General features: G+C 36.7%; 2 long non-coding RNA genes across 2 annotated transcripts; both read right to left on the reverse strand.

The window, feature by feature from the left end:
• Positions 1-498: 498 nt before the first annotated feature.
• On the reverse strand, positions 499-2,005 carry LOC132104780 (uncharacterized). The gene is made up of 4 exons (XR_009423599.1): positions 1,913-2,005; positions 1,685-1,769; positions 986-1,113; positions 499-867 (listed from the first exon to the last, which is right to left on the reverse strand). It is a non-coding gene; the product is annotated as an uncharacterized LOC132104780 (long non-coding RNA).
• A 6,857-nt stretch (positions 2,006-8,862) lies between these two features.
• On the reverse strand, positions 8,863-9,536 carry LOC132104781 (uncharacterized). Its single transcript, XR_009423600.1, has 3 exons — positions 9,352-9,536; positions 9,212-9,280; positions 8,863-8,908 (listed from the first exon to the last, which is right to left on the reverse strand). It is a non-coding gene; the product is annotated as an uncharacterized LOC132104781 (long non-coding RNA).
• Positions 9,537-13,071: the final 3,535 nt, after the last annotated feature.

Here is a 13,071-nt window from a genome sequence, read left to right on the forward strand (position 1 = left end):
TTTACACAAGGACAAATTCATTCATATATATATATATATATATATAACTAATTAGCAAAAATCAGTGTAAAAATGTCCTCCTCACCCCCGTATCTTGCTCCTCACGTGCTGGACATCAGTAATGTGCGTGCTATAGGTTTGAATACAGTACAAAGATCCACGTTGATCATTCCTGCTACATTCTCAGTTATCCCTCAAGTGTTTGTAACAATAAAGCCCATGGCACCATCTTGTAATGCAAAATAATTAATCTCGTAACTCCCTTTCTCTCACAAAACAATTGGCATTTGTTACTAAATATAAACAATAATAACATTCTGGTGTATTGATGTCCCAGATGTCATTAATCTGATCAAATATTTTTATGTCTTAAGTAAAAAATAATCCCGATAATTAGTAATATGTCATTTTTCCAAGTCTAAATTAAACACATATAAGCCTACCTAGTAAAATGATGTGTTTACCAAGAATCTTCAGAACACAAGATTCACCATTTTCATTTTATTGAAGCATAGACTATAAAGATGATAAAGTAGCATCAAGACAAATAAGATTCAAGGAAAATATTTATCATCAAAAATACATTAACCTCATACATTAATCAGTTCACACAGATGAGTGATGAAATGTCCTTAAAAGTCACACAGTCCCATCCAGTCAACTGTGATACAGATCATGTGATACATATAAGACATGTGATACTGTTCCAGAAAATAATGATTCCTTATCATCACATCTAAACTGGTTTCATCTCCCCATCGTGATCTTCTTCTCTTGTGTCTGGAAACAGTTTGTGGTTGATATCCAGCACCGATGTGGTGTAGCATGTTCTCAGCCAGAGGATCTCTCAGTCCTAAGATCCCAGACCTGGTCAAAGTGAAAAACAATCCAGATGAAGTTGTTTAATGGACAGAGAGCTCAGCTTATGTTCTGTGTGATTTTAGCAGGGTGAGCAACTATGACCCTTGTAGTATTGTACACTTACCAATCTTCAAGCTGCTTTAAGACCTTTTGAGAAGCTTTTTCTCTGAAGACGATTTACCACATCCTCTTCTTTCACTCCTTTCAAGAGCATCACTTGGTCAAAACCCCTCATTTGGCTGATGAGATCATCTGTGCAAAGTGAAATTGTTAAAATACTGCAATAAACAATTTCATTCTGCAAGAATTAAGAAAAAATTACAGAGGCAAAGGACTTGCTCATGAGACTGACTTAGCATGTGTAGTTCTCAGAGACTCTAGAATTGATCTAATGTTGCAGTAAATGTGTTTTCTTCCTCTAGAATCTTTCTCCAAAGTTCCTGACTTCTCTCACAAATGTGTTTTAGTCTGTGCAGTGTAAGGCCTGGCTTCAAACCAATCAAATATCAATCCACAATTTATTACACAACATTTACAAAACAATGAGATAATGTCAATTGGTGTTTATATCAACTAAACCACTTTTAATGACACTTGTATGCTTTTAATAAAAACAGGTGGTGTTTTTAAAAAACTTAAGATTAAAAATGTTATAGTCACACTTTGCTAACATGCTATAATTATAATAGCTGTATCAAATAAAATAAATAAATAAATATAAAAACATTGGAAAGAATAATCACGGCTGACATGACCAGTCCTGTGAGAGATCATCATAAAGTGCTGTAACACATAACACAGCATTGCTTCAACACACACATACCAGAGGACTTGTGTTTGTTTGAGCACAAGATGGCCTTCTTCATTCCTCATCCTGAGCAAATCATTTCCTTGGTCTTCCTTCTCTTCTGTGAAACAAGATAATCTCTACTTACTCTGTGTGTAATTAATATTGCTCATTAAACATATAATTAAGTTAATTTAAAGTAAGATTCAGACCAGAGCATTTGATGAGTAAATGTTCATTCAAAAATATTTTAAACAGATGTACCTGGGAAGAGCTGATCATGGCAAGATTCGCTGAGACTCAGTAATAGCTCTTTTAGTTTTTAGGAAGTTTTGTGAGGGTTGGCTCACCAAAAACATTGCATTATCTGCAAACAATCCTGTAAGACAGAAATATTATTTCATTACATGCAACTTATACATTACTATATACTTTAACTTATACATTACTTTTTAGACCATGAAAGCATCCTCTGCAAAGATGCTGTATAATTAATTGCTGTATAAGTCATTAATAGCAAGCTATATTCATATGAGTTGGTTTAAAAATTAATACATGCTAATAGGGCTGTTATCAGTAGTGTAATTGATCTGGTTCTGACAAATTAATCAAAGATTTAATATATATCACGTGACACATTAAACTAGCATTTCTAGTCATGGAGATCACGTATAGTGGGAACATGAACTGATGGGGCTTATTTGAAGTAATTTAATGAGAAGCCAATGAACAATATAAACTTTCTGACTGTGTGATTTTCCAATATTGTGACAGTGTCAGATGAGATTGTCCAGGGGCTTGTACAATATCATACAAGTGTTAAATTGAATTAGTGAATTATTAAGACTTTGATGTGCGACTGTATTTAGGGATCATTTTAAAGACTTTTCCCCTTTCCAAATACCCACACTTGAGGTCTTAGTCACTTGAGAGTGTGTGTACGTGACAGTGCATGCACAAGACTGTCCCCGGTCTTAATAATGCCAAAGCGCAGCGTCCTTAACACACACTAAACCTCTCCAATACTGCTCCGGAGCGCTTTACAACGCTTAGTGTATCCCATCATGCATCATGTTTTGGAATTATTCGTGAGACTTTTTGCAGAGATCTCACAGGAGGTCACGCAAACCTTTCCAATGTATGTGAAATATTAATAATAATAATTAGATATTGAGAATAATTTAGTAGTAAAACAAAGTGTTGCAAAGATGGCAAGTGTGGGTATTTGGACCGTACAACAGTTTAAGAAACAACAAATGCTGTGCAAATGATAACAGCAGGAATGTTTGATAAAAGGGACAAACTATCAGAGTCACAGACCAACCTCCCTCTGCAGCTTTCTGTCTTCTCCATTTCTGAAGGAATACCTCTCCACAAACACGACTGGGACGACTGCTTCCTTTACGTCTTTTCAGCTAAAAAATAAATACAAGGGGAGAGAAAATAAAACAGAATTATATACAGAATGTTAATAGTGATCTGTGAGCAAAATATTTAAGATATAAACTAATATGAATGAACTGCAAGATGGGAAAAATGTTTTTTTTTTTGTTTTTTTTTTATTTACATTAAAAAGGTATTACAAGCATGGTACAGTAAATGTGATTACTGTGAAATATGTCATATAAAAGCACATTAAAACACTATCATTACAGTTGTACAACTATAGTTATTCTGGTGATTATTGTGCTATCACGAAACCATAGTAAAACTACAGTTACTGTGGTAAAAAACATGGTAAATGTCTTGTTTACTGGGTTTTACCTACTATTGTAGGTGTCATGGTTACCATGATTTTACTACAAATACAACTTCCATCTTTGAACCTGAAATGAATATAAAACGGATCCCAGGTCTATGGCACGTCACGTGACAGAGTTTAATCACCCCATTTAGCAGCTCTGTTCATTTAGTTAAACACAATGAAACTCAAAGACAGCCTCGGATGACCGATATAATACAGAGAGTTAACATAAGGCGCTCAGCTGATTAATAAAGAAGACAGAATACATTTTATAACAGGCATTAAAAGAGCATATTTACTACTACTCACCCCACCTGCGGCTCTTGTAAACTGGTGGCAAGTATCGCGATGTGTGCTGAATGAGACTTCTTGAACGTGATTTCAAAGCGATAAACATTTCATGTCAGTGACGCTAGAGGCGCTTGACCACGCTTCATTTTTTGGGAGTGAGAATGGGTTGACGCACAGCGCGTGATGCGCGTGGTGGGAGTGGCGGCGCTGTATATTAATTATGTATTATTATTATTTAGGTCTTTTTCGGTTATTATTTCGAAGCCGTGTTGATTTGCTGTTTATTAATATTTTTAAAACTATAACGCTACATCTATCAACATTTATTTAGATGTTATCATTGTATTCATTCATTTATTTTAATTATATTATTTCGGTCTTACTACCGGTGAAATATTACAGTAAGCCAGAACACGGGCCGAGCGGGGCTCATTCTAAGCCCATTAGCCACAATCCAATGCGGACATTCATATCACAGAATCTGACAGCGATCAGCGGCTCATCAGCGACAGCATTTTTAAGCAGCCTTTACAATAACCTTAATAAAAACTTTTAACTTTAGAGTCCAACCAAAAAAAAAAAAAAAAGATCACTGCTAGTTTATTTATTTATTTTTGGTTCTTTTTATTCAAACTATATTGTTTCGAAATGTGAAAATGTGTTACAGTTATGTGTCAAGGACTTGATATTGAATTCTGTAATTTAAAAAAAAATCTAGGCCTATCAAAAAAATAAAAATCAATAAAAAAAAAGTAAAAAAAGAACCATTGCGCATTTTACAGCAAAAAAAGTTTTAATATGTGTTTTTGTCACCAGCAATACAGTACAGATTTAAAAAAAAAAAAGTTTCAGTGAGTTTCTTGTCTTATGGGGAAAAAAATAATAATAATAAATCAAAAAGTATCGTGCTGATGCACAAAGATTGAAATGCATTAGTTTAAAAAAACGTGCTGCAATCACAAAAATAACGAAATAAACGTGTCCATGCCACGAATAAATAGATTAAATTACGTGACCAAATCAGAACTGCCGTGAGACTGGCAATCCGTGTGTGGACCACGGAAGATGAGTGCCATTGACTTGCGTTAGAGTTATCCGTGATCTCAGCACAGACTCACTCCGTGCTCGTATCACAGATTTTAGTTAGGCTAACAGAATCAAAGTGAATTTTTATGATGGCAGGACAATGCAATAACTACAATAACTGTCTGGTTAACGTCATTATGGCATTGGAAAAGAAACAAATACTTCAAATGTTGCGTTTCCAAATGAGAAAGCACGTCCGTTGAGCGAGTTCTGTACTCCGTCATTGAAACGGGTATCCGTGTGTGGACCACGGAAGGTCAGTGTCATTGACTTGTGTTGGAGATATATCCGTGGCCGCGTCACGGAATTTGGGGCAATTCCGTGATGGTTTCACGGATTTTGAGTTAAGGGCCCATGGACATTTCACGGAATTCTGTGAGACCAGGTTGTGGTGTGTGACTCTGGTTGTAGCCTAATGATCAAGTGAATGCTGGATAACTCTGCTGAAGTAAATGCTCTTAACCTTTCCTGATAAGTTTCTCCCAAGACGTCCTTTGCATCAACGGCCAAAATATCAGACACCCATTCCACCTGGCCCTCGATCAATCAAAATGACTGCCAGATCACATTTAATGCTTTTCAGAAACATCCTGAAGATTAATGGGCTTGTGCTCCATGTCAGTAGCCCAGCTCTCTGAGAGCTTTCCGAAGGAACTGGGTTGCTGTGGTATTTTCTGGGTGAGGTCTACAGAGGAGTTGACATAAACAGTGAGGAGCTGGGGTGGTGCTGTACAACTGCCAGAATACTGACACAGACCTTAAACTGAAAGTTAACACTGATGTAGGAGCCATTTATGTTTATTGTTTGCATAATATTTTATTTTGTTTGGATATATTTACAGTAGTATTTTGGACACTGAGTGACAGTGATTAGATGCACATGGTTGTATATAAGGGTGCATAGGTGACAGGAAGTGGTAGCCACAGGTAGGGGTAGCACAAACCGTTCTCACCAGACCACAGAGCCACACACAAAGCTACAGAGCATGGATTACAGATCAAACAGCGTAGGACTACACGCAAACAACTGAAAACAAGATAAGAAATCAACAGGTATGTTCATCTGTTTGTACAATTTATTACAATAAACCACAAACCTCAACTGCAATAATCTCTGGAAAATCTTTGTGTGTCTGCGTATCAAACTTCACCCTTACCTGTGTGCATGATGGCAAAGCTATGGTAAAACAGGATAAGGATTGCCAAAACAACTAACGTTTTTTTGAAAAACGTGAGGGCTGGGCGTTGGTGCCTAGAAACGAGGTCATGAAGGCACACCATGTTCAATTCTGAAACCGAGATACCTTGACCAAACAACAGAGAGGAGGTTGGCTGGTCTTAGTAGATTTAAACAGCCCAGTCAAGCAGGTAGTCAGCTAGTCTCCGACCAAGATAAGTACATCAACCCAAACAAGTCTGACCAGTAAGAACAAGCTTGGTGGTCAACTACGTCTAACAAACCACCAGCACGAATGACTTGCATTGAGTCTCACACAGTGTGCATGATGCAAATAATTTCATTATGCAGGAATTATGCCTGGAATTACCTGAACTAAATGTTTGGTCCACCAGGTGGTCACAGTTAAGCAGTAGCATTTAACAATATCTTAAAGAAGGTGATTCAAACAAGGGGGGTGAATATGTGAACAACTAAACTGGACATGCAAGGAGGTCAGGACGGACCAGCATTGACACAATTCTGTATATCAAGTGATGTATCACAAAGCCGTCATGGTGGCTACAGGGCTGGACCATGAGTAAGATGTAAAGGCTGATGAAAAACAGCTGTTCACTACATTTGTAAGCAGCAGACAGGAAGGCAGCACACTAAGTTTTGGAAATGAGCAAGTGTGATATAAGGTAAGAACTTAAAAGTAGAAATTATCATGAGATAGATCTTCTATCAGTAGCTACTGTATAAGTAACCTTGTGTATCCTTCAACCCCAATCAAACACACCTTTACTTGTCAATCATGGTGTTCTGGATGTCTTGAAAACATCAAGCAGGTGTGTTGGAGTGAGAAGAAACTGAAGTCTGCGGGGAGGAGCAGGGTTGGCTACCCCTGTTCTACAGCCATATCTAAAATCCTCAATAATTTGATTTCCAAATGACTGTGAGGTACTGGCTACCAGTGTTCATGCATTAGCTCTGACCTGTATATGCTCTGTTGTGCACCATTATTCACAGTAATATGAACAAAGGGAGCTTTTAAGAAGATGAAGGGCTCCAACATATTTCACCTTTGAGGAAAGCCCCCTGTCATCATTTTAAAGTTTGCCTGTGCCCTTTGACCCCTTTATTTTCAAAGGGTAAGGTTTTTTTTTTAGGGGTTCTTGGCTGGTTTAAGATGATTTTTTGCAAAGGTAAAGTGGCCTTTGGCTGCACTTTCAAGATGCATTAATGACATTTAGATAAAGAACTTCATTGCTGGAGGGAAACCTTGAAGAGACAAAAAGAATCAAGGGAATTTAAGATGAGAAGAGGGAATGTTAAACACATCCACTTGTGATCAGATCAGAATTGTGCAACATACCAAGATGTAAATAAGGGCCTTTTGATTATTTTTATTTGAGCAGTACTTATGATTAATTATCTTTCCATTAAACATAAAAATATTCTTGGAACATTAAATACAGAACACTGAAAGTGATCAGGGCAACGGACGATTTGTGCTGGCAGTCTGAATGTAATGGCCTTTTGAATAACATGACTACGTACTAAGTGTTGAACATAGCACCAGCATTTTACATAAAGCACTTATGCCCCCCTCAAGAGACTATACTGCATGAAGATTCGTGATCACTGATATGTGATGTTTTCAGAAGAACACAAGGCTTAAAGGTCAAATAAGGATTGCAAAAAGGATTTAAATTCTCTTCGTTTACTTCCTTGAATATGCATTCACAATTATTCATGTGTTTGTACTAGAACTCATATCGTACTGTGTTTTATTGCATTCATATCTATCCATAATAGATTAAAGGCTAACGCAGAGTATAGTATAGTTATAGTTCCTGAACTGATGACTTATGGCAAACATTAGCTATTATATTTGTATAATGGTTCGATTTCAAACTAGCTTTAAAAATATGAAAGCACATACAGTAAAAGCAAAGGGAATGTGTTGCTAGATAAGAACACAGGCGTTTTCACACAATGTCCACCAAACCTTGATTAGACATGGTTGACTTAAACTATCAGGTTTTGTAACCTTAAATTTCTAAATTATTAAAACTTCACATCTCTTTTTTTCTTACCTAAAAGTTTGTTCAACTTAACATATTATGCCGATTAAACATGCCCACAAGTTTGTTCAACTAATTAACCTTTAAGTTGAGAAAACTCAAAAATGTCCTGAAGCTGGCTGCCTTAAAATTGTAAGTTTTCTCAACTTCTGATTTTTGTACAGTGTAACAAGTAAACTAGTGCATGTACAAGGCTAACTGTCACCTGCTGATGGAAACATTAGACCAGAGATGGGAAGTAACGAAGTACAATTATTTTGTTAGATTAGAAGTAGATTTTTGACTTTATTTTTCTGACAACTTTTTATTTTCACTCCTTACATTTTTACACAAATATCTGTACTTTCTACTTCTTACATTTTCAAACCAGATTCATTAATTTAGTTTTAATCTGTAGTTTCGCCATTATAAATCTCTAATACATCGCGATTTCTATAGTCATTCAGTGGTTTCGAAATATATAGAAATTAAATTTCTACAAGCACAAATTAATGTAGACCTTGAACAGTGTTCGTGAATCGTGCCTCACATCTCTCCTTCAAGCGCTCCCCTATTTACCGCCTGTGACTGTCACAGGATTGCGCTCGCGCTCGTCTCTGACGCAGCCGATGTGTGATCTCTCCTTAGGACTCGTGGCCAGTTTTACTAAAGTGAAGTATCTGCAGTGCATCTTACTGACGGCGTTACCTGAGCAGTCCAAAGCTGCGTATTTATTGCTTGGATGGAGCAGAAATATGTGGCAGAGAGGGGGACACTTAGGACCTGGGGAAGAATTGTGTGAGGCATGACTGGTAAGGGTGCTAGAACTAATGGTCACACAAACAAGACCAGGTGAAACAACTTATTTAAAGTAAACACCACACGTGCGCCCACTGTCCCTCGAGTGCAACCGCCTGGGAAAACCTAAAACCAACAAAAACACCTTTAACAAACAACTCAGCAATTCCTCACTCTCATGAGCACCATGCTAGGTCATTACTCCCCGCAAATATTAACAATGAGGGACTCACTCGTCATTCGTTTGTCACACTTCAAACACTTTCACTTGAGTTCAAGAACTCATTAAAACCTCATATAAAATAAGTAGTAAGAAACAAACTCTAAATTAAACCGATAACAATCGGTGCCAGTCCTACAATAAAAATGCACACGTTAGTACGCTTCTAAAACAGAAACAATTGAATAACTATTAATACCTCGTTTTAGTAGCTTGTGCATTCCAATAATACATTAGTAATCAGCCCCTCTCATGATGAATCAAAATGCTGCAAACAAACAAGGATCATAACATTATACTTAAAAAAATACTAACCAAAACCATAAAAGCAGTTACTACCTTGTTTTAGCAGTTTGCATTATGCACTGAATCAGCTCGCCCCCTGAACAAACAAAGAGCCCAGCTTCCCGTTCACCTTCTCATCTTCTGATCGTTTGGCTTACTTTAAATAAGTTGTTTCACCTGGTCTTGTTTGTGTGACAATTAGTTCTAGCACCCTTACCAGTCATGCCTCACACAGTTCTTCCCCAGGTCCTAAGTGTCCCCCTCTCTGCCACAAATATAAGCATCTATGGTTGCCAACCACGTTCCTGGAGGCCCTCCAACACTGCATGTTTTCTATGTCAGCTTAATCAAACACACCTGATTCAGATCATCAGCTCAGTAGTAGATACTCCAAGACCTGAATTGGGCGTGTCAGACAAAGGAGAGATGCAAAATGTGCAGTGTCGGGGGGCCTCCAGGAACGAGGTTGGGAACCACTGGTCTAAAGCATACGCACAGTTCCATTGAATGATAAGTTAATGTGTTTTATCAGTGTTCTTGAACTGAACGAAGGAAACCACAGCATTAACTACAAATGAAATAAGAGGTTCATCTGCTAACCAGATGCATGAAAGTAGCGTTTATTGCTATAAAAACATACATCAGCGCATTTTCTTTCAAGATCATCATTCGCAGATGGAGAGGAAAAGTTAAATTCTATAGATTTTATTCCATGAAAATGTGATGAAGACATTTTTGCACTGAAAAAGAAGTGATCTCGTGCTCAACATGCCAGTCTATATCTGCAGCTAATGAACTAAAATAATAACCACAATAAATACATTTATTAATGATGCAGTTATTGACATATAATTGATTACAGAAACGATAAAGTTTATTTTCTACCTTATTCTGTGCAGAAAATTGAAATAGTATATAAAACAATCATAAAATTGCCATTATGGATTACAAATGATTGATTATTTTCCAGCAGTGTATTTAATTTTCAAGCTGTTTGGTGCCATTCAGTGGGTGTTACACTCCATTGGTAAAAAGCTCATCCATTAAAAAATGTGTTTTTGTAAGAAAAAAATCCATATTCAAAATGTAATAATCACTAGAATCTAAATTGCGCTCACAGTTGTAAACAAAACAGTTCTGGGGGAATGATGTATGAGGTCAGCTTTGCGCATGCGCCACTCAGAAGTGACGCATGCAGAAATGCAGCAGAGAGACCAAAACAGAACAACAGACTCTAATTAAAAGTACAAAACGAGGATTTGTAAAGAAGAATGTCAGAAGAATTCCATATAAGCCAAGAGGAGACTGTTTTCTTCTATGCTAAAGAAATTGAACTTAGCGCAAGCTAGATTAAAGTGATTATTTTGTTTTTAATATGGATATTTTTCTTACAAAAATGCATCGATTCACTACAGAAGGCTTTTGTTCACCCTCTGGAACTGTGTGAGACACTTTTTTTTATGGACCGATGGAGTGCAACACCCGCTGAGTGGCACCAAACAGCTTGAAAAATCAAAGACAATTTTTAAATTAACTGACGGGATTTGTATGAAAGAAGAAAGTCATATACACCTAGGATGACTTCAAGGTGAGTAATTTATGCACCGTAAAAAACGTCGGGTTGTTTTTTTAACCTAACTGTTGGGTTACACATATTGTGTTGGGTTATCTTAAAATTTGTTGGGTCATTTTTTTTTCCTCGTTGGGTTATTTTTAGTTATAACCCAACTGTTGGGTTAAATATGTTTCCCGCTTCACTCCGTTCAAATTTTAACAGCCAGCGACTCAGCGCGGACATCAGTGGCAGCCTGCATGATTATGAAAGGTAAGTAACTGTTAATATAATCGTATTATGTATATAACTGTTTGTTATTATTTTTTTATACGTTAAAAAAGTTTTCATTCCCTTTAGTCCATTTGTTTCCCCCAGAGAATCAGATCGATTGTAAATGAATGCTATTCCTGTTTGTTCGCGAGCATTAACCCATTAAAAGATTAGCTGCAAAACTTTTCAGACAAGTATTACTTAAAGTTAATAAAAATGTCTGGTGAAATGTGAAAGTTTGACGAAATCATTAGAATTAAGCTAGAAAAGCCGCACAGACCATTTATTGGATCGGACCAGTGAAAGAAGCTGCTCGAGCGACTCGCGATCTGAGCTCACACACATCAGTCATGCAACAGACAACAGACTCCGTGAGAATCGTTTGAATGAACCTGCAATTTTCTGTTATAAAAGTTAAAAGCCCAGACGAAAGAAAAGCGCGCAGTCGTGAGGCAATCCGCTCCTTCAGCGAAAATGTATACCAGTGCCCCAAATTTACATAACAATACTCCTACAACCAACCTTTAAGAGGGGAGCGTAAAACAGAAGCCATATTCGTCTTAGCACTAATTAATTGTACAGTAAAAGTGTTTTTATGGTTTATTCATATTGAATATTGTTATGCATCTATTAGAATACCCTATAATTACAGCAATTTCTCTTATGAAGCTAGATTGATTGACATGTTTTTTAAATGTGTTGTACTAATCTTGTTTATACTTATGTTTTAGACAATGGACTTTTTCGTGAAGGAAAAATTGCCACAATAGAATTTCTGCCTGTTAACTGAAACATTTCAAGGTAAGTAACCTATTTAAATTAATGATACATAAGTTTTCAATTTTACTTAGACCTACGACTTCAAAAAATTATGAAAAAAGACAAATGAGGTGAAATAAGTGTATTGCCACATTCCGTCCAACAAAGCTTCCTTTCATTTACAGTGTACTTTTGTTCCTCCCTACAAGTCCAAATCAGTTAAAGGGTAAAGGGTGGTAAAATTTTAAACGAGGAGGCGATGGCCTCCTCGTCGATCTGTGTTTCAAACTTTTCTTTGTATATGACATCCAGTGTTGGGAGTAACAGCGTTTAAGTATAACGGCGTTACTAACGGAGTTAAATTTTCAGTAACGGAGAAATCGAATTAATTACTTTTCCCATCATTGCAACGTCGTTATCTTTACTGAGAATGTAAAGTGACGCGTTACTACAATTTGGTTGAATAAAGCGCGAGGTGTCATGCTTTGGCTAGTGGCTACACATCAGCGGCCTGACACCGTTGCAAATCCGATGATGATTGGCTGGGTGGGCGGTGCCCTGCTCACACTGTCTCACTGCACGCTCTGATAACCACTAAACACAAGACGGCGTCAGCGATAATGGCGTTCTCGAACTGGAAGTTGTTTTAAACTGAAGTATGCAGTTTATTTATAAAGAGAGCGTCTATTTAAGAATGAGTTTCGCTGATTTTCGGAGGTTGTCTATTCGCGTCTTTGAATTGACTTAAAAAATCACTCGCGCCAGACACTCTATTCGGATCTGGTGTGAACGCACCATAAGAGTTGGATAGTGTTCTGTTTATTGTGCAGTAACTTTAGGCCTAATATACAGTTACAGAGATTTGCACTAATGGCCAGGTTTCCCTTTGTTTCCTTTTACCCAAGTTTAAATTTGTTTGTCTTAATTTTGCACTTGAATTTTATTTTCAATATTTATTTTTTATATGTTTTATTTCTATGCATATCATATGGCAGGCTGCAATCTATTGAGTTCAAATAAATGCAACATTTTCTAAAATACTTATAGTGTTTTTATTCTTCAATCAGTTAATATAAACATCTTATATATTAAAGATGTTATAGGACTTAATTGCATTATAGAACATAAAAAATAACGTCACAGTTGCTGAGTAACTAATTACTTTTACAATGTGGTAACTGAGTTACTAA

This window comes from Carassius carassius, chromosome 25, assembly GCF_963082965.1.
Source record: "Carassius carassius chromosome 25, fCarCar2.1, whole genome shotgun sequence".
Classification (NCBI taxonomy): domain Eukaryota; kingdom Metazoa; phylum Chordata; class Actinopteri; order Cypriniformes; family Cyprinidae; genus Carassius; species Carassius carassius.